This window comes from Taudactylus pleione, unplaced genomic scaffold (genome assembly GCF_031769625.1).
Source record: "Taudactylus pleione unplaced genomic scaffold, aTauple2 ptg000245l, whole genome shotgun sequence".
NCBI classification, from domain to species: domain Eukaryota; kingdom Metazoa; phylum Chordata; class Amphibia; order Anura; family Myobatrachidae; genus Taudactylus; species Taudactylus pleione.
This window is the reverse complement of record NW_028284647.1, coordinates 4,678,370-4,705,470: the sequence shown is the minus strand read 5'-3', so window position 1 is coordinate 4,705,470 and position 27,101 is coordinate 4,678,370. Positions and strand designations below refer to the sequence as shown.

The window sequence follows — 27,101 nt, the reverse complement described above, 5'->3', positions numbered from 1 at the left end:
TCCTCCCTGCCCCCATCTTTATAAAGGGACCCTGGGGGTCATTCAGACCCGCTCGCGAGTGCAGGACGCTCGCAAGCGGGTCGATGTTCCATGCGCGAGAGGGAGCTCCGTCGTGCGCATGCGCGAGACCCGGCGAGCGACGGGCTCTCCATCGCTTCGGGTCTCGCACCAAAGGGGGCGTGCTGTCGATGTTGATTGACAGCACGCCCCCTTTGGTGGGCGTGCCGGGGGCGTGCCTGCCAGACGGAGGCGTTCCCATGGGAACGCCTACCGTCTGAAGCCGGCCCCACTGACATCACTAGTGATGTCAGTGGGAGTGATTTTGGCTCTGATAGAGCCCAAATCACTCTAGGGCTTGCGGCAGCGAGACCCTACCGCAGGGTCTCCGTCGCAAGCCCGATGGTCGCGATGGTCAAGACCATCGCGACCATCATCATGGACGCTCGCATATGCTGTGGGTGGTCACCCACAGCTATGCGAGCGGCCAGGAGGCCGCTCCATTTTCATGGAGGGGGGCACTGATTCAGAGCGAGCGCTCCGGTCAGAGCGTTCGGCTCTGAATCAGGCCCCCTGTTCTTTGCATGTACTCTCTAATGGCTGGTCACACCCCCTCCAGTGTCTGGCCACACCCCTCAAGCTTGGGTCCCTACCACTGCATTCCCTTCATAACCCAGTCTGACACTGCTTATATTGCATTGCAGTCTTCCTCCAGTGCACCTTCCCTCCTCTGGTCGTGGTCGTCTATACTGAAGAAGAAAGATCATATTTCCCTTTCTGCAGAGCTGGAGTGGACTGTCTAATAGCCAACAATATATTTTACCTTCGTGGTTCATATCTGAAAATAATATATATATATATATATATATATATAATATATATATACTGTAATCTGGCAAACAGTTATTATGTAACCAGGTATCGAGAGAGCAACCCGCCAAAATGTTCTTTGATGCCGCGAATGATCAAGGAAGGTGCCTGATGCATTTTTGTGAAATATTTAAACACCCCACCAGAGCTTATCTAATTTTAATGGAGTAGACACAGAACAAAATCCGTCTCGCAGATCATATTTCACAAAATGCGGCTCGCAGATCTGTCTGCTAAAATCTAAGGGGTCTTGGGACTAACTAAGCCCTGTAGAGAGATAAAGTGGATGGGCATAAAGTACCAACCAATCAGCTCCTATCTGCCATGTTAGATACAGTGTTTGATAAATGACAGTTAGGAGCTGATTGGTTGGTACTTTATCTCCGTCCACTTCATCTCTCTCCAAGGCTTAGTACATAGACCCCTAAAATTGGAATATTCAGCTAATAACATAAAATATTTTTCTAAGGGACATTTCCGGATTTATTCCTGAGTTTCATCAGCTGGAACACAGACATCACGTGTGGAGGTGTTTCCTCTTAGCTAAATTTAAATATCATGCCCAGGGGGCCTATTCATGATGTTAATTATTGGGGTCCGATAATTAACATTCCGACTCGCCGCGGCTACCGGAGCAATTTAGCATTGATTTGGTGCGGTGGCAACTGGTGCGAAATCATCTGTCCCCACGAGCCACTTCACTGCTCCTCTCTTTTCATTGCTCCTGTCGGAGCAGTGACGGGAGTGCCCATGCGCGACCTACAGGTCACACATTCGCACAAGAGACCGAGCGGGTGCAATACCGAAGCAGGAGCATTCGCCATCTGAAGATAGCGAATGCCCCCGCAGTCAAGCTCTGAGAATATTGTATTTTCGGAGCTTGATAAATTCTGTCCCCATACTAGTGTATGGGGACAGCGGGCCATTCTGCAAGAGGAAAGTAAGTAGGAGATATCTGTGATACTAGTGTATGGGGACAGCGGGCCATTCCGGGAGAGGAAGGTAAGTAGGAGATATCTGTGATACTAGTGTATGGGGACAGCGGGCCATTCCGGGAGAGGAAGGTAAGCAGGAGATATCTGTGATACTAGTGTATGGGGACAGCGGGCCATTCCGGGAGAGGAAGGTAAGCAGGAGATATCTGTGATACTAGTGTATAGGGACAGCGGGCCATTCTGGGAGAGAAAGGTAAGTATGAGATATCTGTGATACTAGTGTATGGGGACAGCGGGCCATTCCGGGAGAGAAAGGTAAGCAGGAGATATTTGTGATTCTAGTGTATGGGGACAGCGGGCCATTCTGCAAGAGGAAAGTAAGTAGGAGATATCTGTGATACTAGTGTATGGGGACAGCGGGCCATTCCGGGAGAGGAAGGTAAGTAGGAGATATCTGTGATACTAGTGTATGGGGACAGCGGGCCATTCCGGGAGAGGAAGGTAAGCAGGAGATATCTGTGATACTAGTGTATGGGGACAGCGGGCCATTCCGGGAGAGGAAGGTAAGCAGGAGATATCTGTGATACTAGTGTATAGGGACAGCGGGCCATTCTGGGAGAGAAAGGTAAGTATGAGATATCTGTGATACTAGTGTATGGGGACAGCGGGCCATTCCGGGAGAGAAAGGTAAGCAGGAGATATTTGTGATTCTAGTGTATGGGGACAGCGGGCCATTCTGCAAGAGAAAAGTAAGTAGGAGATATCTGTGATACTAGTGTATGGAGACAGCGCGCCATTCTGCAAGAGGAAAGTAAGTAGGAGATATCTGTGATACTAGTGTATGGGGACAGCAGGCCATTCCGGGAGAGGAAGGTAAGAAGGAGATATCTGTGATACTAGTGTATGGGGACAGCGGGCCATTCCGGGAGAGGAAGGTAAGCGGGAGATATCTGTAATACTAGTGTATGGGGACAGCGGGCCATTCCGGGAGAGGAAAGTAAGTAGGAGATATCTGTGATACTAGTGTATGGGGACAGCGGGCCATTCTGGGAGAGAAAGATATGCAGGAGATATCTGTGATACTAGTGTATGGGGACAGCGGGACATTCTGCAAGAGGAAAGTAAGTAGGAGATATCTGTGATACTAGTGTATGGAGGCAGCGGGCCATTCTGCAAGAGGAAAGTAAGTAGGAGATATCTGTGATACTAGTGTATGGGGACAGCGGGCCATTCTGGCCATTCTGGGAGAGGAAGGTAAGCAGGAGATATCTGTGATACTAGTGTATGGGGACAGCGGGCCATTCCGGGAGAGAAAGGTAAGTAGGAGATATCTGTGATACTAGTGTATGGGGACAGCGGACCATTCCGGGAGAGAAAGGTAACTAGGAGATATCTGTGATACTAGTGTATGGGGACAGCGGGCCATTCCGGGAGAGGAAAGTAAGTACGAGATATCTGTGATACTAGTGTATGGGGACAGCGGGGCATTCCGGGAGAAGAAGGTAAGTAGGAGATATCTGTGATACTAGTGTGTGGGGACAGATATCTGCAATATCTCCTGCTTTACCTTCTTGATGAATGACCCGATAAGTTAATTTACAATTGCAGGTGAAAATGTGCGTACTCTCCGGAATCACGCCCATGTCTGCATCTGGCTCGCTGTCACATAAGACCCACTGTCTCTCATACTACCAAAATACGTAATAAAAACAATCATGACAAGTTCCAAAATGTTGAGGTATAGAGATCTTGCTACTTTGTGGCAAAGATGTTGCGAGTTGCAGGTTCGGCGCTCACAACATCACATTACCGCCCGTCCTCTTCCCCAAGGACAGGCGGCTGGTGACGCCATTCACATTGAGTCGAGTCATCGTGGCCCCGACCACCAGTGAACATTGCTGGTAATTGCATAGTTCAGCTGGCAGGTCAAACATGACACCAGCACCACCTACCTCTGTAGCGATACCTACACCCCTCGGAGTGCCGACCTGGCCACCCAAAGGTTACTACTTACACAGTACTGACACCTACATAATCCCATTACCTTATCTAAAATGCAAACTGTAACGATTGAAATAATCAAGCGTTCGCTGAAAGCCTATTTTAAAGATAACCGAGTACATACGTGATGAAAATCATCAGCAAAGAGGGAGCAGTCGCTCTATTTTCTCTTTTTTTATTAAAAAGCGCATTTCTAGAAGGTGCTCTGTCAGTGATTTCATTCTCTGAATGGAAGGGAAAATCTATTAAATATGATGTGAACGGACAATACATACCGTCAGTGAGAAAAGTGATGGCTAAGGCAAAAAGAAGACAATGAAGACAATATAATGTCAAGTGACATTTAGAGCGTTACATGAAGGAGGTTAAATTGCCACGTGTTGCTAGGTCAAGTGGTTGCTGTCAGCCGTCAGATGCAATGTACGCATGGGGTCTGCGCGAGTTATATTGTTGCCACTGATTAATCGCACACAAAAAAGCATGTTCTTCAAAGTCAGCAAAACAGGACGTCACTTGTTAATTTCTAAACTGCAATAAATGAATGTTATTTCCATCAATTGCCTATATTCTCCTCTCCACGAACCCCATGAAAGATGGAACCTGTTCTAAACATTCTATAACAGGTTATACAATTATCCACTATAGAGGTGGAAATTCACAGTAACCCTTAGCAACCGATCACAAGTAAGATTTCAACATTCTAATGCAAGCTAGATAATGAAAGCAGCGGTTAGTTAATAATCTCTACAATGGTCCGAATTCAATTTAGCGCGATGTTGAATAACCGCGGGAGGGAGCTCCTGAAGCTATTCAATACACCACGCTGTTTGGGCGGTTAAAGGATTTCTTCTCGCACCCCCTTGGGGATGCGAGGAGAGATCCACCAAAAAATCCGGGTGCGCAGCTGTTTGCCGGCTTAGCACGGCAGTAGCAGCCACGCGCGGGGCGCATTAGTTGGAGAATGCCGGTTACCACGCCTTAACACCCGGGTTAAGTCGCGAGAACCGGCATTCTCAGACTTACCTGCTTCCCGACCAGACAAACAGCGCGTTGAATTGAATAGCTCTGGGAGCTCCCTCCCACATCGCACTGAATTGAATTAGGCCCAATGTGTACAAGAATATGGAACACTTGGTTCACTGAATGATTAGTCCTGAGAACCGAGGTTTAACTGCGATAAGCTGGACAAGTAGTATCAAATACATATGGTTGAGCCCAACCCAAATTTCTACAGTAACCCTACCTATTACATGTATGCTAAAAAAATATTTACATTGTATGTTTTTGCAGTGTGGGAGGCAACCCACACAAACATGGGGAGAACATACAAACTCCACACTTTTGGTCAGGAATTTAACGCATAACCACAGTGTTCTTTGGCAGCAATGCTGACTACTGTACTACCACTGCATGTTTATATGTGCCATAACTTCATAGACTGCATGGCTGAACGCTTCTCTTAATTCGTTCACAACAAAAAGAAAACATCTTTTTTTTAAATACACAACTTATTTCAGGCACTACGGTAGCATTTGGTTACCTTGGTTCCTCACCGCACTGAGGTCCTGAGTTCAATTTCCACCAAACCCCTATCTGTGTGGATTTTGCATGTTCTCCCGGTGTTTGTGTGGTTTTGCTCCAGGTACTCCGGTTTCTTTCCATGAGCCAAGGACATACTTATAGGTTAACTGTGTGTATGGAATATAGATTGTATGTAAGTAATGTGAATGTCTAAATAGTCTCTAAAGCGCTGCGTAATATGTGTGTACAGTATAAATAACTGTTAATAAAATAATTAATAACTAAAATAAAAGAAAAAACATTACCAAACTGATGCGTGAACAACTAGGGGGTATTTATCAACGCATGGAGAAAGATAAAGCATTAACCAATCAGTTCCTGACTGTCACTGATTGGTTGATACTCTGATTGGTTGATCTCTCTTCAAGCTTTGATAAATCCTAATGGAGCGTACACACGGTCAGATTTGTCAGACTTGTCAGATTTGTCAGATGAACGATTGAACGATTAAACGATCTGAACGATTTGAACGATTTGACCAAAGTTTTGAACGATTGAACGATTTTTGACTGCATTAAAATGAATGGAATCGTCCAAGTCTGACTGCAAACACATCAGATATCAGAAATCGTTATCTGACCATCGGGAACGCGCATCGTTGATCGTCCATCGTTCAGGCATGTCAGATATGAACGATTTTCCTTCAGATATGAACGACTGAACGATTTTTAAATCGTTATCGTCCATATCTGAAGAAAAAATCTGATCGTGTGTATGCACCTTTATAATGCACAGGTTCTCAAACTCGGCCCTCAGGCCCCCAAACAGTGCACGTTTTCCAGGTCTCCTCACAAAATTACAAGTGAAATAATTAGCTCCACCTGTGGATCTTTTAAAATGTGTCAGTGAGTAATGACTACACCTGTGCTCCTGCTGGGTGACCTGGAACACGTGACCTGTGTGGGATCCTGAGGACCGAGATTGAGAACCACTGCTCACTTCTCATACAGGAAAAGATAAAGTGACCACTAGTCCCCAGGTTTGTACACTCAACATAAAAACAATCACTAGCTACAGGCGAAGCTTAAATATGTAAATGCACTGTACATAGGGACCAATAATCTGAAATCTCCCATACAACAATGAAGCAAGTATGCATAGAGCAAAGCACTGAAGAAATGCCAGATGAACATTGCAAATTCCTATTTTGCATGCTCTGCGGTACCCACTGGTTACAGTCAGCGTTTTAATCAGTTCCCTTTTAAAGTTTACACAGTGCTCTTGACTTTTCCCGGGAGCGTGATAATACAATTACACACAATAATGGTGTACCAGGGCGTGCGGCTCCGACAATAATCAGATGAATCCTTGTTACTTTTGCTTCATATAAAATCTGCAAATATACTGTTTTAAGTATGCTGGACTATTTTTACTGAACCTGTGGCAACTCCAATAAACTCCGTGCCGCGGAGGACTCTGTAATAAAGGGATAAGTATATCTGGCCCGCGCTTGCACAGGTTGTTAATGTACGGGGATGAAGAGGGCTTAGTACTGTACCAGGCCAGTATTCTAAATAGGACATCACATTACATTTAAAAAACCTGGCCAAAAGGCTGAGAGAATACTCAGATGTTTGCAATTGTTTGGAGGGCTGGGAGCAGTTTGCTGTGGAGACATTTGCTCTGGAAACTGTAACTGCCAATGGCTCCGCGGTCCGTAGCCAAACGCCATCCGACATGTGCCAAGCGTTAAGGCCGCAGAATACAAATGACAGGGACACTATTGCAGCCTATAGTTAGGGATGTAATTACTGTATGGGCATTGCATGAATGCACTTATGTATATTTTAAGTAGAGATGTGTGCTGACCCCCATGTTTTGGATTTGGAATCATGTTTTGGTTTTGAATCTGGGTTTAAAAAAACCCAAAAAACTATTTGTCAAAAAGTTTTTAAAAACGGGCTAAAATCGTGTCATTTTTGCGATCTACAACCAGAAATTGAAATTTAAAATCCAAATAGCGAACCACGAGAAGGTCAGAGACACGACTCGCAAGGGCGTTTCTAGAGAGGAGGGGGGCCGTGAGCAGGCTCCGACACGGGCCCCCTCCTCTCTATAAGACACTATTTTATGAGCATACGATGTTGTTTAGGAAGTAAGCAATGTGCGAATTGGGCCTGATAAAGGGTTGAGTGACAGTCCGTTTTGCGGACATATCTGGCGATTCCTCTTACTGTTCATGTGCCCAACTTGTGCGCGACTCGATCAAGAACATTATGTTTCTGTCGACTCCGCTGGAAGTGACAGTCACATGACCACCGGGACCCGGAAGACTAGCTGGAGCCATTGCAGCTGCTGGGACCAGGTAAGTGACAGCTATTTCGACATTCTATCAAGTTGACATTCCATCTGTGTCGACATTATGATTGTCGATTTATATCATGCCACACCCAAACAGTTCACCAACAATTATCCCCGACCAGCTGATGTTAGCCCCCATGGGGCTGCAAACAAAACCCTGCGAGTTTAGGGCTACCGTACGTGGCGCATATGCGCACTTTCTCGCAGGGGGAGCCGACTCACGGCTAATTGACTCAACCCCTAAGGGGGAAGCTTATCTGGAATTTGTTCTAAACTGACATCAATGGAAGTTCATACAGTATCTAGGATGTAACACAATGGTTCAGTCACTTTTGCTCTAAAATACTAAGAGGTTCAAATACTATATACTATGGATATAAAGTACCAGTCAATCACCTCCTAACTGCCATGTCACAGGTTGTGTTTGAAAAATGACAGTTAGGAGCTGGTTGGTTGGTACTTTGGGCCTCATTCAGAGGTGATCGGAGGATGCAAGCGGTCGCTCAGAAACTGGGCGGCCACTTGCATCCTGACCGCCCGCCTCTGTTGCGGTCGTTAGGCTGTGGGTTAACACCCACAGCTCTAACGACCGCTCGGGTGATGGTCGCGATGGTCAGAGACCATCGCGACCATCGGGGCTTACGACGAGACCCTAGGGTAGGGTCTCACTTGTCGTAAGCCCCGGAGAGCTTCTGGCTCTGTCTGAGCCGGAAGCTCTCCACTGACATCACTAGTGATGTCAGTGGGGCGTCCCCCAAATGGCAGGCGTTCCCATGGGGGTGCCACCCCCCCGGCCCGCCTTCCAAACGGGGCGAGTTGTCAATCAACATCGACAGCTCGCCCCCTTTGGAAAGAGACCCACTACGACCGGCGCTGTCGGTCGTAGCGGGTCTCACGCATGCGCACGAGGGAGCCGGCTCCCTCGTGCGCATGCGCACTGGCAAAACATCAAGGCGGCCGTGCGGTCGTAGACCGTTTGGCCGTCTCTGAATAATGTCCTTTATCTCTGTTCACTTTATCTCCATCCAAGGCTTAGCACATAGACCCCTAAATTCCATTCCAAATGTCTGACTATTGGTGAGTAACACGCCATTTGCATGGTGGCCACCTGGCCCTAATCTCCAGGGACCGCTCTTTAAGATACTGTATGTCCTTGGATGTACTGTACCGCTCTTTTTCAATAATGACCATGAAAATTCCTCTATTTGTGAATTTTATGTTGTAAACCTTAAATTAAAGGATATACAATAATAATTACTTGTCAATGTTATTGAAGAATAGTATTTAAATTGCAAAAATAAAAAAACCAACATGATAAATGTAGCATACAGTACAGGACATAACTGGGCTTGTTGTACTTAGGTCCCCAGAGACTGTAATGGGCTTAGGTGCACTGACTCAGCACCTAATGTCCCTGGAAATTATTTAAAATACTGGCAATTATACACTCTAGTATCTTAGCAGGAATACATGGTACAGTAAATAGACTTTTTACGTAAGTACACCAATTACCCCACATAGAATTACAATGGTTTCTTATAATAATGGCTTTGCTTAGATGATTAAAAACAGGGGGGAGAAAAAATGAATTAATGGAACAACTACTTTATCTATATATTCTGAGCTCTCTTATGTATATGTAAAGGTCATAAACAGCCTGGTAATGTGTCTAACAATCAGCCAGGCAGTCTAACAATCAGCTCCAGGCAGTCTAACAATCAGCTCCAGGCAGTCTAACAATCAGCCCAGGCAGTCTAACAATCAGCCCCAGGCAGTCTAACAATCAGCTCCAGGCAGTCTAACAATCAGCCCCAGGCAGTCTAACAATCAGCCCCTGGGCCGACTAACAACCAGCCCCTGGGCCGACTAACAATCAGCCCCAGGCAGTCTAACAATCAGCCCCTGGGCCGGCTAACAATCAATCAGCCCCAGGCAGTGTAACAATAAGCCCCAGGCAGTCTAACAATCAGCCCCAGGCAGTCTAACAATCAGCCCAGGCAGTCTAACAATCAGCTCCAGGCAGTGTAACAATCAGCCCCAGGCAGTGTAACAATCAGCCCAGGCAGTCTAACAATCAGCTCCAGGCAGTCTAACAATCAGCCCCAGGCAGTCTAACAATCAGCCAGCCCCAGGCGGTCTAACAAGCAGCCCAGGCAGTCTAACAATCAGCCCCAGGCAGTGTAACAATCAGCCCAGGCAGTCTAACAATCAGTCCAGGCAGTCTAACAAGCAGCTCCAGGCAGTGTAACAATCAGCCCCAGGCAGTGCAACAATCAGCCCCAGGCAGTGTAACAATCAGCCCAGGCAGTCTAACAATCAGCCAGCCCCAGGCAGTCTAACAATCAGCTCCAGGCAGTCTAACAATCAGCCCCAGGCAGTCTAACAATTAGCTCCTGGGCCGACTAACAATCAGCCCTGTGGCGACTAGGGCTCCCCCTACAGCTTTTGTAGCCCCCAGCTTCCCTAAATCCTTCACGGACTAGTTAGAGGACAACATGTTTTTAATCATAGTCATCCTGCAAAAACATTAAAATATTAACATAAATTGGTCCCATCCCCCCCCCCTAAATCAGGTATAGACAACCAGACAGGCTTCAGCGGCCACATGGGCATCAGCTGGCAAGTGCCACAAGCTGTAACAAACAAGGTGGGGGGCCACAGGTCCACAGGTGATGGCTCGAGGGGGTCGCATGCAGACATAAGTCAACCTGTTGCCCATCAATGCTATAATGGAGTAAGATGAACAAACACAGCAGATTCGACATGATATTATTATGTGTGTGATGTACTGTAAGACGATAATGCAGTGAGGTTGTTGCCATTTATAGATATTTTAAATCGTACCGGTCAATGAGCATCACGAGCGCATCCTGCGATGTTCAGTGATCTACATGACGGTATCCCCAGGCCTTCTCTTCTCATATCCCTCATGGAGTTGCCTGTTAAGAGAAAAAAAAAAAATGAATAAATAAACTGATATTTTAGATATCACTCTCAATCAATTGACAGTGACTGAATAGTCAAAACCCATTGATAACAATATAAACGGTACCACTTTGAATCATAAAACCTTGGGGCATAAATAAAAAAATAATAGTGTTTATTTACACTATTCCCCATAAGGACTCCAAACTTTACATTTACATTAAATAAACCATATTACATAGGGGGCGGCCATCTTGGATGCACTACAATAGTCACAGTGGATGAATACAAAATAGGAAATACAATGTACAAGATACAGTATATATAGAACCATCAGTTCCTGCAAAGTGTTCGTCCCACCCACAAAAATGGCAAGCGAGGCAGCCATCTTGGGCGCACTTCATAGGTTGCCACGGGCTATAGAAGCAATTACATGGAGATTATATACATTGGTGAAATGCTCACTATAAAAAGCAACCTACTACAGAAAAGATAACATACATAGAAATTAGGGGTGTGCATCGGCCACTTTTCGTGTTTTGGTTTTGGATCTGGATCTTTCTTCGTGTTTTGGATCTGGATTGGTTTTGCCAAAACCACCCTTCCGTGTTTTGGGTTCTGGGTTTTGTGTTTTGGATCTGTATTTTTTTTAAAAAAAGCATAAAAACAGCTTAAATCACAGAATTTGTGGGTTTTTCTGCTCCTATGCTATTATTAACCTCAATAACCTTCATTTCCACTCATTTCCAGTCTATTCTGAACACCTCACACCTCACAATAGTGTTTTTATGTCCAAAAGGTTGCACCGAGGTAGCTGGATGACTATGCTAAGCGACACGAGTGGGCGGCACAAACACGTGGTCCATCTAGGCGTGACACTGCAGTGGCAGACAGGATGGCAGTTTGAAAAACTAGGCCACAAACAGTACATACTGCAAAGAAAAAAAAGAGGTGCAAGATGGAATTGTCCTTGGGCCCTCCCACCCACCCTTATGTTGTATAAATAGGACATGCACACTTTAACAAACCAATCATTTCAGCGCCAGGGTCTGCCACATGACTGTGGCTGAAATGATTGGTTCGTTTGGGCCCCCACAAAACAAGCTGGCAATTAATGTGTCCCTGCACAAACTGGCTCTACGGAGGCAAGATGTCATCCTCATCCTCCTCGTCCACCGATTCCTTGGATAAAACAGGAAAAAGGGATTTAGGTGTCCCTGGACTGCTTACGGTCTTAGAGAAAGTTTCTGAACTTGACAGTAACTTTTTATGAACGTGCTGCAGGTGCCGTATAAGGGAGGATGTTCCTAGGTGGTTAACGTCCCTACCCCTACTTATTTCACCTTTACATATGGTACATATGGCAAGACAGTTGTTGTCCGGATTTGGATAGAAATATTGCCAGACCAAAGAGGTGGAATGTTTGGTCTTCTGCCCAGGCATGACCGTGATGGGCTTTTTCATCCCACGGACAACTGTCTCCCCCGGAGCCTGATTTAAACAAACCACATCACCATCAGAATCCTCCTCGCCAACTTCCTCCTCAGCACCAGCTACACCAGTATCCTCATCCTGTTGTACTTCAACAGTGACAACTTCAATTTGCATATCAGCAAGTGGACTGTGGGTGCTCCTTTCAGCACGTGCAAATGGTGGAAAGAGCCACCTCTTCCCGTCCAGTGCTGGGAAGGTCAGGCATCACAACCACCACCACACTTGGACTCTCCTTGGGGATTTGTGATATCTTCTTAGAACGCACAGTTCTTCGCTGTGCTTTTGCCAGCTTAACTCTTTTGATTTTTTTAGTGGGAGGAGGGCTTCCATCGTCATGTGAAGCTGAACCACTAGTCATGAACATAGGGAAAGACCTTAGCCGTTCCTTGCCACTCCGTGTCATAAATGGCATATTGGCAAGTTTACGTTTCTCTTCAGCTGATTTAAATGTCTTTTTCAAGGTCATTTTCCTGAACTTTGCCATTTGGGATTGTATATGCCCTCTACTATGACATTGGGCATCGGCCTTGGCAGACGACGTTGATGGCATGTTATCGTCTATATCATGACTAGTGGCAGCAGCTTCAGCACTAGGAGGAAGTGGTTCTTGATCTTTCTCTATTTTATTTTTATCGGAGAAAGTTTGGTCCTCCATTTATGTTATATCGATTTGATATATACGTGCGGCTAAACACAGAAAATATTTTTTTATTTTTGCTGGAGAGTAGTGCACTTTGTGGGTTACACCACCCTTTAAGAAATGAGCCAGCCGGCTCTTTACTTATGGGACACAGGCGCACGCTTGGCGCTGCTTCTTTGTTGATGCACGTGTGGCTACTGCGCACACAATTCACAAACACAGAAAAAAATGTTTTATTTGGTTTGGAGTGTACTTTGGGGGTTACAGCACCCTTTAACGGTCAAGCCAGCCGGCCCTTTACTTATGACACAGGCGCACGCTTGGCACTACTTTGTTGATGCACGTGCGGCTACTGCGCACACAATTCACAAACAGAAAATATTTTTTTATTTGGTTTGGAGTGTACTTTGGGGGTTACAGCACCCTTTAACGGTCAAGCCAGCCGGCCCTTTACTTATGACACAGGCGCACGCTTGGTACTACTTTGTTGATGCACGTGCGGCTACTGCGCACACAATTCACAAACACAGAAAATATTTTGTTATTTGGTTTGGAGTGTACTTTGGGGGTTACAGCACCCTTTAACGGTAAAGCCAGCCGGCCCTTTACTTATGACACAGGCGCACGCTTGGCACTACTTTGTTGATGCACGTGCGGCTACTGCGCACACAATTCACAAACACAGAAAATATTTTTTTATTTGGTTTGGAGTGTACTTTGGGGGTTACAGCACCCTTTAATGGTCAAGCCAGCCGGCCCTTTACTTATGACACAGGCGCTCGCTTGGCACTACTTTGTTGATGCACGTGCGGCTACTGCGCACACAATTCACAAACACAGAAAATATTTTTTTATTTGGTTTGGAGTGTACTTTGGGGGTTACAGCACGCTTTAACGGTCAAGCCAGCCGGCCCTTTACTTATGACACAGGCGCTCGCTTGGCACTACTTTGTTGATGCACGTGCGGCTACTGCGCACACAATTCACAAACACAGAAAATATTTTTTTATTTGGTTTGGAGTGTACTTTGGGGGTTACAGCACGCTTTAACGGTCAAGCCAGCCGGCCCTTTACTTATGACACAGGCGCTCGCTTGGCACTACTTTGTTGATGCACGTGCGGCTACTGCGCACACAATTCACAAACACAGAAAAAAAATATTTTTTTTAGTACTTGGGGGGAGCACCCCTGACGGACAGAGCACCCCCTGGACAACACTACAGCACCCCTTTAGGACTGGGACACTGCACAGGACTTTGGAGTGGACACAGCCCCTATGGACAACTGACTGCACAACACAGTCCAGCCAGCCCCTATGGACTTTGAAGTAGTGGACACAGCCCCTATGGACAACAGCAGCACAGCGCAGCACAACACTACTCTGCACAACACTACACTACACTACACAGCCAAGCCAGCCCTAACTCCCACCCTCCCTCTTCACTGTCCACAGCCGAATGAGAAAATGGCGCCGACGCGGGTACCTTATATAGGATCCAAAACCCGCGAGATCCGGAAGGCGGGATGATGACGTTTTGCCTCGATTTCAGATCCGAGTCAGGCGGGAAAAGTCGAGCCTGACTCGGATCGGCCTCGGATCGGGGGGGTTCGGATTTCAGAAATCCGAACCCGCTCACCCCTAATAGAAATATACATCTGTATATGAAGTTTGTACTGTGAGCAAAGACACACAAAGGGACATTTTTGAAAACTGTCCCACGGGTACCAGTGCAGTTATGTTTCCATAGCAACCAATCACACATTTGTTTAGGTTCGTAATAGGTAGCAGACAAAACATCATCTAGTATCTGATTGGGTGCTGTAGGCAATACCTTCTTTTTAACACAATTACCCAGAGGCTGATTTGTATCCCATTGGCCTGGAGCAAAATGTTTTGTGATGGGGAGCACTTACAGCAACCTAGACATCCTGATAATGTAAATGAGTCTGAATGACAGGAAAAAGAACACAAAACATTTTGAAGACTCCCCCAAGCCATTGTTTTGTTACATACGGCGAGAACGCTAAGGTTTGTGAGATATCCCAAATGTAACAGCCCTGGGCCCAACATTGACCTTAGATGGTTATCAGCAGGGCCGGCTGTGGGGAGTGTTCGACCACTGCGCATAAAGGGCGCACGTCTCCCCAAAATCCCGATTTCAACTGGACAGTACTGTCCCGCTGTTCCACCCGTGGGCCGAAGTGGCCCGCGGGTGGTCAAATCGGGTAGTTAGGGACCCCCACCGACTGGGCAGCACCCCGGAGTAGCTGAATGGATGCTTCGCGCATGCGTGCGGCATCCATTCAGTGCCGGCAGAGGGCTGGGGGAAGCCCAGCCAGTGATGGAGTGCTGGGCTTACCCCCAGACTGACGTTATTTGCATGGCACGCCTCCAAATAACATCACTTAGGGGAGTGGCCTAATTACCATAGCTGCGCGTGACTATAGGGCGCTATTAACAGAGACGGCACAGGGTGCTCCGACCCCTGGAGCCTGCCCTGGTTATCAGGCAATAATATTCTCTCTCTCTTCCTCTTCAAAGCTGTGGTAGCTACAACCATTATTAGTTTGTACAACTGGTGTGATGGGCAAGCAGCATAGGCAGACATAGGCTGGACCCACACAAGACATGTGCCCCGAGGGGCCCACTTAATAGTATTACATATATCTCTGTCCTGGAGCCGTGCTTAAGTCCTGCCCTCTCTCCACATTTGTACCATAGTTTCTACCTGCCCAGGCTTTCTGTGGGAGCTGTATATACTATATCCCCTGATTTATGATACAGGAGAGCCTGATAACAGTGCAGCAGCAGATTAGTTCCCAGCTGGCTGGTTACCCCAGATAGCATAGAATTCTGATCGCCTGTAAATCATTGATAATCTACCGCCATAGACTAGATAAAGGTGATACATGGTGATGCAATCGGGAAGCCGGCTGACGTAAGCCCGACAGCCGGCTTCCCGACTGCATTATCCCGGCAAGGGTTAAATGACAGGCGACTAAATCTAGACGCCTGTAATTTTCCAGATGCCGGGAGACCAGCGCCCGGCATCCCGATCGAAGGGATGCCGGGCGCCGCCAGCAGACAGCCGCGGGGGGGGGGGGGGTTAGGATTAGGGCTCCCGGGGGGGGACCTAGGGTTAGGCAACCCCCGGAGGGTTAGGGTTAGGCTAGGGAGAGGAAGGATTAGGGTTAGGCACCCACGGGGGGGACTTAGGGTTAGGCAGCGGGGAAGGGGGGGGTTAGGGTTAGGCACAGAGGAGGGATTAGGGTTAGGCACCCCTAAGGAGGGTTAGGGTTAGGGGGGTTAGGTTAGCGGATACTTACCTTAGGACGATCGGGATTTCCAGTGCTGTCGGGCTTCCGCTGCCAGGCTCTGCTGTTTTGTTGGGCTGCCGCTGCCGGGATTCGAACTCCCGGCCATGCAGCCGCCGGGATATCATACAGATTCCGATACATGGGCAGGTTGCTGAGCCTCCAACCTGACCCCTTCCACCAGGTACAAAATGCTTTGCTCTTGGTCTTCCCTCATCTGAATTAGTTAATTACGTTATCGGAAAGGGTCAAGTTTGAGAGTCTGAGGTTGGCACCAGGACGTCTAGAAAATAATAAAATAATATACAGACTGAGGGAACATAGGGACTGTTGTTATTACACAGACTGAGGGAACATAGGGACTGTCATTATTATACAGAGTGATGGGACAATGGGACTGTCATTCATTATACAGACTGAGGGGATAAAGGGACTGTCATTATACAGACTGAGGGGATGTTGGGACTGTCATTAATATATGGACTGAGGGGACATAGGGACTGTCATTATTATACGGACTGAGGAGACATCGGGACTGTCATTATTATACAGACTGAGGGGACATCGGAACTGTCATTATTATACAGACTGAGGGGACATCGGGACTTGTTATTATACAGACTGAGGGAACATATGGAATGTTAATATACAGACTAAGGAGATATAGGGACTGTTGTTATTATACATACTGAAGGGATATAGGGACTGTTGTACATACTGAGGAGACATAGGGACTGTCAGTAATATACAGACTGAGAGGACATAGGGACTGTCATACAGACTGAAGGGACATAGGGACTGTCATTATTATACAGACTCAGGGGACATAGGGACTTTCATTATACAGACTGAGGGGACATAGGGACTGTCATTATTATACAGACTGAGGGGACATAAGGACTGTCATTATTATACAGACTAAGGAGATATAGGGACTGTCATTATTATACAGACTAAGGTGACATAGGGACTGTTGTTATGGGATGCGGTCAATATCCCGACCATGGGGATTCCAGCGCTCAGACTTCGGTCGCTGGAATCGTGACACTTGTCAGAATCCCGGCTCTAGGATCCCGACCGCCGGAATCCCGAATGTAAGTAGTGGGGTTATGGTTAGGCACTAAGGGGAGGGTTAGGTTCAGGCATCGGGGGAGAGAGGGTTAGGGTACGGAGAGGGGGCGGGTTAGGATTCCTAATGATAGGTGTCGGTATTAGGGGTAAGCGGGTTCGGGCCCCGATCCGAGGCCGATCCGAGTCAGGCTCGACTTTTCCCGTCTGACTCGGATCTGAAATCGAGGCAAAACATCATCATCCCGCCTTCCGGGTCTCGTGGGTTTTGGATTCTATATAAGGTACCTGCGTCTGCGCCATTTTCTCACTCGGCTGTGGACAGTGAAGAGGGAGGGTGAGAGTTTGGGCTGGCTGGGCTGTGTAGTGTTGTGCAGAGTAGTGTTGTGCTGTGCTGTGCTGCGCTGTGCTGCTGTTGTCCATAGGGGCTGTGTCCACTCCTCCAAAGTCCATAGGGGCTGGCTGTGTTGTGCTGTGCTGCTGTTGTCCATAGGGGCTGTGTCCACTCCTCCAAAGTCCATAGGGGCTGGCTGTGTTGTGCTGTGCTGCTGTTGTCCATAGGGGCTGTGTCCACTCCTCCAGTCCAAAGTCCATAGGGGCTGGCTGGGCTGTGTTTTGCAGTCAGTTGTCCATAGGGGCTGTGTCCACTCCAAAGTCCTGTGCAGTGTCCCAGTCCTAAAGGGTTGCTGTAGTGTTGTCCAGGGGGTGCTCTGTCCATCAGGGGTGCTCCCCCCAAGTGCAAAAAAAATAAATATTTTTTCTGTGTTTGTGAATTGTGTGCACAGTAGCTGCACGTGCATCAACAAAGTAGTTCCAAGCGTGCGCCTGTGTCATAAGTAAAGGGCCGGCTGGCTTGACCGTTAAAGGGTGCTGTAACCCCCAAAGTGCACTCCAAACCAAATAAAAAAATATTTTCTGTGTTTGTGAATTGTGTGCACTGTGGCTGCACGTGCATCAACAAAGGAGCAGCGCCAAGCGTGCGCCTGTATCCCATAAGTAAAGGGCTGGCTGGCTCATTTCTTAAAGGGTGGTGTAACCCACAAAGTGCACTAGTCTCCAACAAAAATAAAAAATTATTTTCTGTGTTTGTGTGCGCCTTAGCCGCACGTATATATCAATATAACATAACTGGAGGACCAAACTTTCTCAGATAAAAATAAAATAGGGAAAGATCAAGAACCACTTCCTCCTAGTGCTGTTGCTGCTGCTGGGAGTTGTTCATCATCTCAGAGAGGAAGTAGGAACACCACTACTTTTACTAAACAATTGACCCTCCAACAGTCCTTAGCGAGGAGGATGAAGTACGAGAGCAGTCATCCTGAAGCAAAACGTATAACTGAGGCCATGACTGCTATCTTGGTGTTTGACGTGCGTCCGCTATCCGCCATTAGTGCAGTGGGATTTAGACAATTGATGGAGGTAGTGTGTCCCCGGTTCCAAATCCCATCTAGATTCCACCTGCATCCTCAAAGCAGCAGCGACAAGCGTGCGTCTGTCTGTTAAAGGATGGTGTAACCCTCAAAGTGAGCTCCACAAACAATAAAAAAATTCTTCTTTTTTTTCTTTGTGAATTGTGTGGGCTGTAGCCGCACCTGCATCCTCAAAGCAGCAGCGACAAGCGTGCGTCTGTCTGTTAAAGGGTGGTGTAACCCTCAAAGTGCGCTCCACAAACAATAAAAAAATTCTTTTTTTTTCTGTCTTTGTGAATTGTATGGGCTGTAGCCGCACCTGCATCCTCAAAGCAGCAGCGACAAGCGTGCGTCTGTCTGTTAAAGGGTGGTGTAACCCCCAAAGTGCGCTCCACAAAAAATAAAAAATTATTATTTTTTTTTCTGTCTTTGTGAAATGTGTGGGCTGTAGCCGCACCTGCATCCTCAAAGCAGCAGCGACAAGAGTGTGTCTGTCTGTTAAAGGGTGGTGTAACCCCCAAAGTGCGCTCCAACCAAAATAAAATAATCTTTTTTTCTGTGTTTGTGTGTGAAATGTATGCGCAGTAGCCGCACCTGCATCCTCAAAGCAGCAGCGACAAGCGTGCGTCTGTCTGTTAAAGGGTGGTGTAACCCCCAGAGTGTGCTCCACAAAAAATAAAAAATTCTTCTTTTTTTTTCTGTCTTTGTGAAATGTGTGGGCTGTAGCCGCACCTGCATCCTCAAAGCAGCAGCGAAAAGCGTGCGTCTGTCTGTTAAAGGGTGGTGTAACCCCCAGAGTGTGCTCCACAAAAAATAAAAAATTCTTCTTTTTTTTTCTGTCTTTGTGAAATGTGTGGGCTGTAGCCGCACCTGCATCCTCAAAGCAGCAGCGAAAAGCGTGCGTCTGTCTGTTAAAGGGTGGTGTAACCCCTAAAGTGCACTCCAACCAAAATAAAATAATCTTTTTTTCTGTGTTTGTGTGTGAAATGTATGCGCAGTAGCCGCACCTGCATCCTCAAAGCAGCAGCGACAAGCATGTGTCTGTTTGTCTGTTGAAGGGTGGTGTAACCCTCAAAGTGCGCTCCACAAAAAATAAAAAATTCTTTTTTTTTCTGTCTTTGTGAATTGTGTGGGCTGTCTGTTAAAGGATTACATCGGTGACAGCATCCAAGTAGGCATGTCAGACAGTCCGTACATGTACTGGCAGGAAAAAGAGGCAATTTGGAGGCCCCTGTACAAACTGGCTCTATTTTACCTGAGTTGCCCCCCCTCCAGTGTGTACTCCGAAAGAGTGTTTAGTGCAGCCGGGAACCTTGTCAGCGAAAGGCGTAGGTGGTTGCTTCCACAAAATGTGGAGATGATGTTTATAAAAATGAATTATCAACTCTTCCAGGGAGACCAGCCTCCAGAACGTACAGAGGGACCTGTGGTGGTGGATTCCAGCGGGGACGAATTAATACTCTGTGAGGATGAGGATGTACACAACACTGAAGAGGGTGAGGAATCGGTGAATGAGGAGGATGAGGACGACATCTTGCCTCCGTACAGCCAGTTTGTGCAGGGACAGATTAATTGCCAGCTTGTTTTGTGGGGGCCCAAATGAACTAATCATTTCAACCACAGTCATGTGGCAGACCCTGGCGCTGAAATGATTGGTTTGTTAAAGTGTGCATGTCCTGTTTATACAACATAAGGGTGGGTGGGAGGGCCCAAGGACAATTCCATCTTGCACCTCTTTTTTTTCTTTGCATTATGTACTGTTTGCGGCCTAGTTTTTCAAACTGCCATCCTGTCTGCCACTGCAGTGTCACTCCTAGATGGGCCAGGTGTTTGTGCCGCCCACTCGTGTCGCTTAGCATAGTCATCCAGCTACCTCGGTGCAACCTTTTGGACATAAAAACACTATTGTGAGGTGTGAGGTGTTCAGAATAGACTGGAAATGAGTGGAAATTAAGGTTATTGAGGTTAATAATAGCATAGGAGCAGAAAAACCCACAAATTCTGTGATTTTAGCTGTTTTTATGCTTTTTAAAAAAAAAATACAGATCCAAAACACAAAACCCAGAACCCAAAACACGGAAGGGTGGTTTTGGCAAAACCAATCCAGATCCAAAACACGAAGAAAGATCCAGATCCAAAACCAAAACACAAAACACGAAAAGTGTCCGGTGCACACCCCTAATCGGTATCCTAACCCTGTCGCGATGCCGACATTGGGATTCTGACCGATGGGATCCCGAGCGCCGGCACCCCATACTTATCCCGTCATTATTATACAGACTGAGGGGATGTTGGGACTGTCAATATTATACAGACTGAGGGGACATTGGGTCTGTCATTATTATACAGACTGAGGGGATGTTGTTACTATCATTATTATACAGACTGAGGGGATGTTGTGCCTGTCATTATTATATAGACTGAGGGGACATTGGGTCTGTCATTATTATACAGACTGAGGGGATGTTGTGACTGTCATTATTATACAGACTGAGGGGATGTTGTGACTGTCATTATTATATAGATTGAGGGGACATTGGGTCTGTCATTATTATACAGACTGAGGGGATGTTGTGACTGTCATTATTATACAGACTGAGGGGATGTTGTGACTGTCATTATTATACAGACTGAGGGGATGTTGTGACTGTCATTATTATACAGACTGAGGAGATGTTGTGACTGTCATTATGATACAGACTGAGGGGATGTTGTTACTGTCATTATTATACAGACTGAGGGGATGTTGTGCCTATCATTATTATATAGACTGAGGGGATGTTGTGCCTGTCATTATTATATAGACTGAGGGGACATTGGGTCTGTCATTAATATAGAGGAGATTGGGGACATTGGGACTTTCATTATTATACAGACTAAGGTGACATAGGGACTGTCATCATTATACAGACTAAGGTGACATAGGGACTGTCATCATTATACAGACTAAGGTGATATAGGGACTGTTGTTACTTTTAATGCAGACTAAGGGGATTTAGGGACTGTTATTATTATACAGAGTGAGGGAACATAGGGATTGGCATTATTAAATAGACTGAGGAGGCATTGGGACTGTAATTATTATACAGACTGAGGGGACATAGGGACTGTCATTAATATAGAGATTGAGGGGACGTTGGGACTGTCGTTATTATACAGACTAAGGTACCATAGGGACTATTGTTATTATATGTGTCAATTTGAAGCTCTTTATCCAATCTTGGAAGTGCACCGTGACCTAGATAAGTGCTTTTCCTCAGAAATGTAAGATTGAAATCCTAAAATGTGTCTTATTACAGGTATAGGGAAAATACCTGATCTTTAGGACCACAGATGCATAAGAGAATGCATGACCAGGAAGAAAAAAGCCTTGGCACGATTTCAAAACACGGGGATCCCCCCTGCGCAAACAGCCTCCCGTACCCATTTACACCCTAAAACTCATCCTCTCATTTAAATGAAGCATAATGAAATCTCGTCTCTGCCCCAGCGCAGAACCAAGAGCTCTCCTGCACCTCATTAGCGAGGACCTTCCCTGATCCACCCAACTCATCCCAACACATGATGCAAATTTTTCCTTGATCCAAAAAAAACACACAAACTTCCACATAAAACTACAGTAGATGCCAGATGTAAAAAAAAACAGCATGTAAGCTGCAGTTTAGAGAGTCTGTGAATCACCTTTGCAAACTGTCACGATACGAAAATAAAAAATAAAAAAAAATACTGCATATAAACACTGTAAACGATAATAACACACAGAAAAAATACATATAGTCAGACAGATGGGACTTGGCAAGCAGCTCCAATTCTGTAACCATCATTGGTGTTTCTTTCCTCTATTCCTAAACGATAATCCTCCCAGCTAATGATGCACATCGCATTTACAAACTCTGGATTAAGAAAACTGCTTATGAACTACATAACATGGCTGGGAGGAGATTGGCGCTTTACAGTAACAAAAAAAAAACAAAAACAAAAAAAACAAAAAAACACCCATGAATTCTCGTGATCGTCTCAGAGTCCTTAAAATATTTCATTGCTGTGGGTTCTTGGCTACAAACCATATGTTGAAAAACAGGCAGAAGAGGTCTCAAGTTATTTGCTCCTAACGTTCAACAGATCTAATTTCCACCCTAGGTAATGATGGTTCACAAATTTTCATTGCGCGCAGCATAAGTCCCGAGGAAATAGATATATAAAAAAATATAAGGAAAAAAAAAAACACAGGAAGGGGACTTGTGAATATGTCAAGAACACTGTAGGTCTGTTCTTTCGCTTTCAGAAGAAAAACAAACTGCGAGTCATGTTAAGATCATAATTCATATCTCGTGGTGCGCGGTGACCCAAAGACAGACTATAATGCTCTTAGCTGCCTTTGGCCAAGCTGAACAATTCTATTTTATTACATTTTATTAAATGCCTTGGTGGCTCATTGTGGCAAACGCTGGAAAAATAATTGCTATTGGGAGATAAAGGGAACGTGTTTGCTAATCGCATTATTTCTCTGCCCCATTCCAACCAATGGGGGGACAGTGTGGGAATAGCAATGTTATACAGCAAATGGTATTGTAACATACAAGGTGAATACTAATATCATTAGCCACTCAGAGGTCTTAGAGTGTCAGAGTAATAAGTATAATATTAATTTACCAACATTTATTCTACATTTCCTAATCTCCGCAAAGACTGAACAAGTTTCCAATAAAATATGTATGTCTGACCAAGTGCTCCATTATATAGATAAATGTTTACTAAGTAACCCTTATGGCTATAAACATATACTACGTGTCTTGGACAGAATGGAAATTGTTGCAAAAGTACACAATAATATCTGAAATATTTATTTTAAATGTGGTATATTTATACATTCCACCCACTAATGCTGCCTGAAGCCCTACTTACAAGTGCGGTTGTGCCATGTCTTCCCAGGTTGTGGATGTTATTTTGTATACAGTAGGTGACATTTGTGTTATACTAGCTTTGATGCTCAACATTGCCTGGCTTTAATTTATTTATAGTGTTCTGGTGGGGGATGGGGGAAGGGTCAGTGCTAGAACCCTAGCACTGACCCTTCTTCCCACCCCTCCTTCTATCTTTCCCCACTGATACTCTTTACCCCATGCACACGCTCTCAGGTGTATCTCTGACGCAAGTGGGAGGGGTCAGAGTTCACACCAACTGTCATTACAGTCCGACATGATGACATCATTTTTTTTCAGCAGTTGATTTCATTATATACAGTAGAAACAAAATAGTCATAAGCAAATAGAAGACTACAGGCCCATCTGATCAGCAAAGGCCATCTAGCAGCTATAATGCAAATCAGAAAACCATCCGACTATTATAATTATTAACCTTTTGTGTCAATCTTATATAGGGGCCTATTCATGATGTTAATTATCAGAGTCCGAACGGACCTCGATAATTAACATTCTAACTTGCCACGGCTGCAAAATATTGTATTTTCGGAGCTTGATAAATTCTGTCCCCATACTAGTGTATGGGGACCAGAGCCCTAACTAGACTTTTTGGTGCCCTGTGCCAGAAAGAACATTGGCGCCCCCCCATTTTTCAAAGGGACATAACGCACCCAAAAAAGGGAATGGCCCTATGGGGCAGCCAGGAGATACTGGGGATGAAATAAGAGGAGGCTACAAGTGAGAATGATAATAAACAGAACATTTTACAGACCCAAACAGCGCCCCCTGACCTGTGGTGCCCTGTGCGATGGCACCGGCTGCACTACCCTAGCTACGGCCCTGATGGGGACAGCGGGCCATTCCACCAGAGGAAGGTAAGCAGGAGATATCTGTGACACTAGTGTATGGGGACAGCAGGCCATTCCGGTAGAGAAAGGTAAGTAGGAGATATCTGTGATAATAGTGTATGGGGACAGCGGGCCATTCCGGGAGAGAAAGGTAAGTAGGAGATATCTGTGATACTAGTGTATGGAGACAGCGGGTCATTCCGGGAGAGGAAGGTAAGTAGGAGATATCTGTGATACTAGTGTATGGGGACAGCGGGTCATTCCGGGAGAGAAAAGTAAGCAGGTTTTGGATCTGTATTTTTTTCTACAAAAAATCATAAAAACTGTTAAAATCACATTATTTGGGCCTATTTTTGTTCCTACAGTATTATTAACCTCAATAACATTTATTTCCAGTCATTTCCTGTCAATTTTGACCACCTCACAGCTCACAATATTGATTTAGTTTAGGACCAAAAGGTTGCATCCAGCTAGCTGGTTGACTAAGCTAAGAGACAGCAGTGGGTGGCACTAACATATGGCAGTTCAGCTTCCAACATGGCACAGAGTGGCATTGCAGTGGTAGGATGACAGTTTAATACACTATACGGACTCCTAGGAAGTTTAAAAACCAAGAATGTTTTCCTTAACTAGGTCAGAGGCCCAACGGTGTTGGAATATGTTTATGGACTGAAGACAGGGAAAGGACGGAAAGATTGATTAGTTTTTAATTTATTTATTTTAATGTTTTAATTCTGTAAAAAAATGTATGAGGGAAGATCAATCTAGGATCAAATTCTTCAGTTCCTAAAATACATCTTTGATCTGGAGGAGGTTTTTTAATTTTTATACATCTAATAAAATGAGGTGGCCTTGCTGGTGGAGGTGCTGCTAGAACACCTGCAGAGTCACAAATACGTGGACGATAAACTGCGGTCTGGCCGGCAGTGTCACCAAACAATAATAGGCCATCTCTAATAAAAAATAATAATAATAAATATATATATATATACACAAACAATACATATACATACATATGCACACACACACACAGTATGTGTGTGTGTATGAATATAGGGCCTGAATAATTACGGATCACTATTGCGATCGCAGCAGCAATTACGCACGCAGGTCCATTGCGCAAATATGCTGACTGCAATTGCAAAGCTATTACAGAGATGCCCAAACCCAGCATAGAGATGACTGCTACCGCTTTCCCACATCCGTAATACTTTGCAGTCCTGCGTATACATCGGGAACATCGGGTAACATCGGCCCCTCACACACCATTACAACAGACCTTACTCCCCGTTGCACGCAGTGAGTACACAAGTACGCAGTGGCTAATTTATGCATGCCCCTGTAACGGCGTTCAAACGACATGCCTGCCTTTCGATGACCACCCCTCCGTCAACACCCCCCAAATGCTCACTTCCTGTCAATCACTCTGCGATGGGTTTGCGTGTTACATTCGCACGCGCGCACTCCGATGCATATGCAGTACGCAACAATCGGCCATCTGCGTGCATAATCGCAATAGCGACCCGTAATTAATCAGGTCCATAGTTATTTTGTTTTGCACTATATTTCAGCCTTAAAAAGAGGAAAACATCAAGTGCACATCACTGTCTTCAGCTCGTCTCCTACTTAATTTCTACATGAAGGAAACAACGATGAATATATAAAGCTGGAGAAACACAACAATCAGCCTCCAACAAGTAACCACTAGATGTGACAATCAGATGGGTGATTGGATAGGTGGGGTGTGAAAGTGAAGAGGTGAGCCAAACCAGCTCGTTACTCCCACACACAGACCAAACGCACAGGTTGCCAAGAAACAGCAGAGTAACGAGGAACAGTAGAAAAATGAGAAGACGAGTAAAGAAATAGGCATATCGTAGTAGACAGGCAGGAAAAATAAGAGTTTTTTTCAAAGAGCCCATTTGCTTTAGTTCAGCCCTTAAGGATCCTAAAATTCCTCGGATTAGGGCACAGATAGCCCTGCCCCAATAACTTATAACCTAAGGGTGCAATGCAGCTCTCCATGATGTGCTGCAGCGACGTCTGGCTGCGCACATTACCACTTATTACGGTAAGCGATCATCTCTCACCCTTATGGGGTGTGAGGAAAAATGAACAAAGATACACAGCGGGGAGAGAGAGAGAGGGAGAGGGAGAGCATAGCTCCGCCCCCAGCAACCACAAAGCCCCGACCCAGTTTCTGATTAGCCCACGGGCCAGTCGGGTTCTGGACTGTAGATAGACAGTAATTAGTTAGACAATGTCTAGATCGACCCCAGTTGTTAGACAGTCAATAGATCGACAGGTACAAAAGGTCGACAGGTACAAAAGGTCGACACACTAAAGGTCGACATGTAAGAAGGTCGACAGGGGCAAAAGGTCGACATGAAAATGGTCAACACAAAAATGATCAACATTTTTTTTTTTCTAGGTTTAGGGTTAGGCACTTAAGATGAGCCAGTGTCCAACGTCATTCCCTACCATCCAACGTCATTCCCTACCATCCAAGTGGGCATGGAGAAGGAATAAATCCATGTGGTGTGCCCGCAGCGTGGCGAGCGAAGCGAGCCCGCAAGGGGCCGAATGGTATTTACACAAAAAAAAAAATGTGGCGACCATTTTTGTGTCAACCTTTTGACCATGTCGACCATTTGTACCTGTCGACATTCTTACATGTTGACCTTTAGTGTGTCGACCTTTTGTACCTGTCGATCTTTTGTACCTGTCGATCTATTGACTGTCTAACAACTGGGGTAGATCTAGACATTGTCTAACTAATTTTTGTCTATCTCTTA

General features: G+C 45.7%; 1 long non-coding RNA gene across 1 annotated transcript in view; it reads right to left on the bottom strand.

Annotated features, from left to right (window-relative positions):
* Nucleotides 1–27,101, bottom strand: part of LOC148516617 (uncharacterized) — a 515,680-nt gene that overhangs the window by 204,158 nt on the left and 284,421 nt on the right. The window contains exon 2 of the long non-coding RNA XR_015879403.1: nt 10,530–10,624. This is a non-coding gene — a long non-coding RNA (uncharacterized LOC148516617). The remainder of the gene's footprint in view (nt 1–10,529; nt 10,625–27,101) is intronic.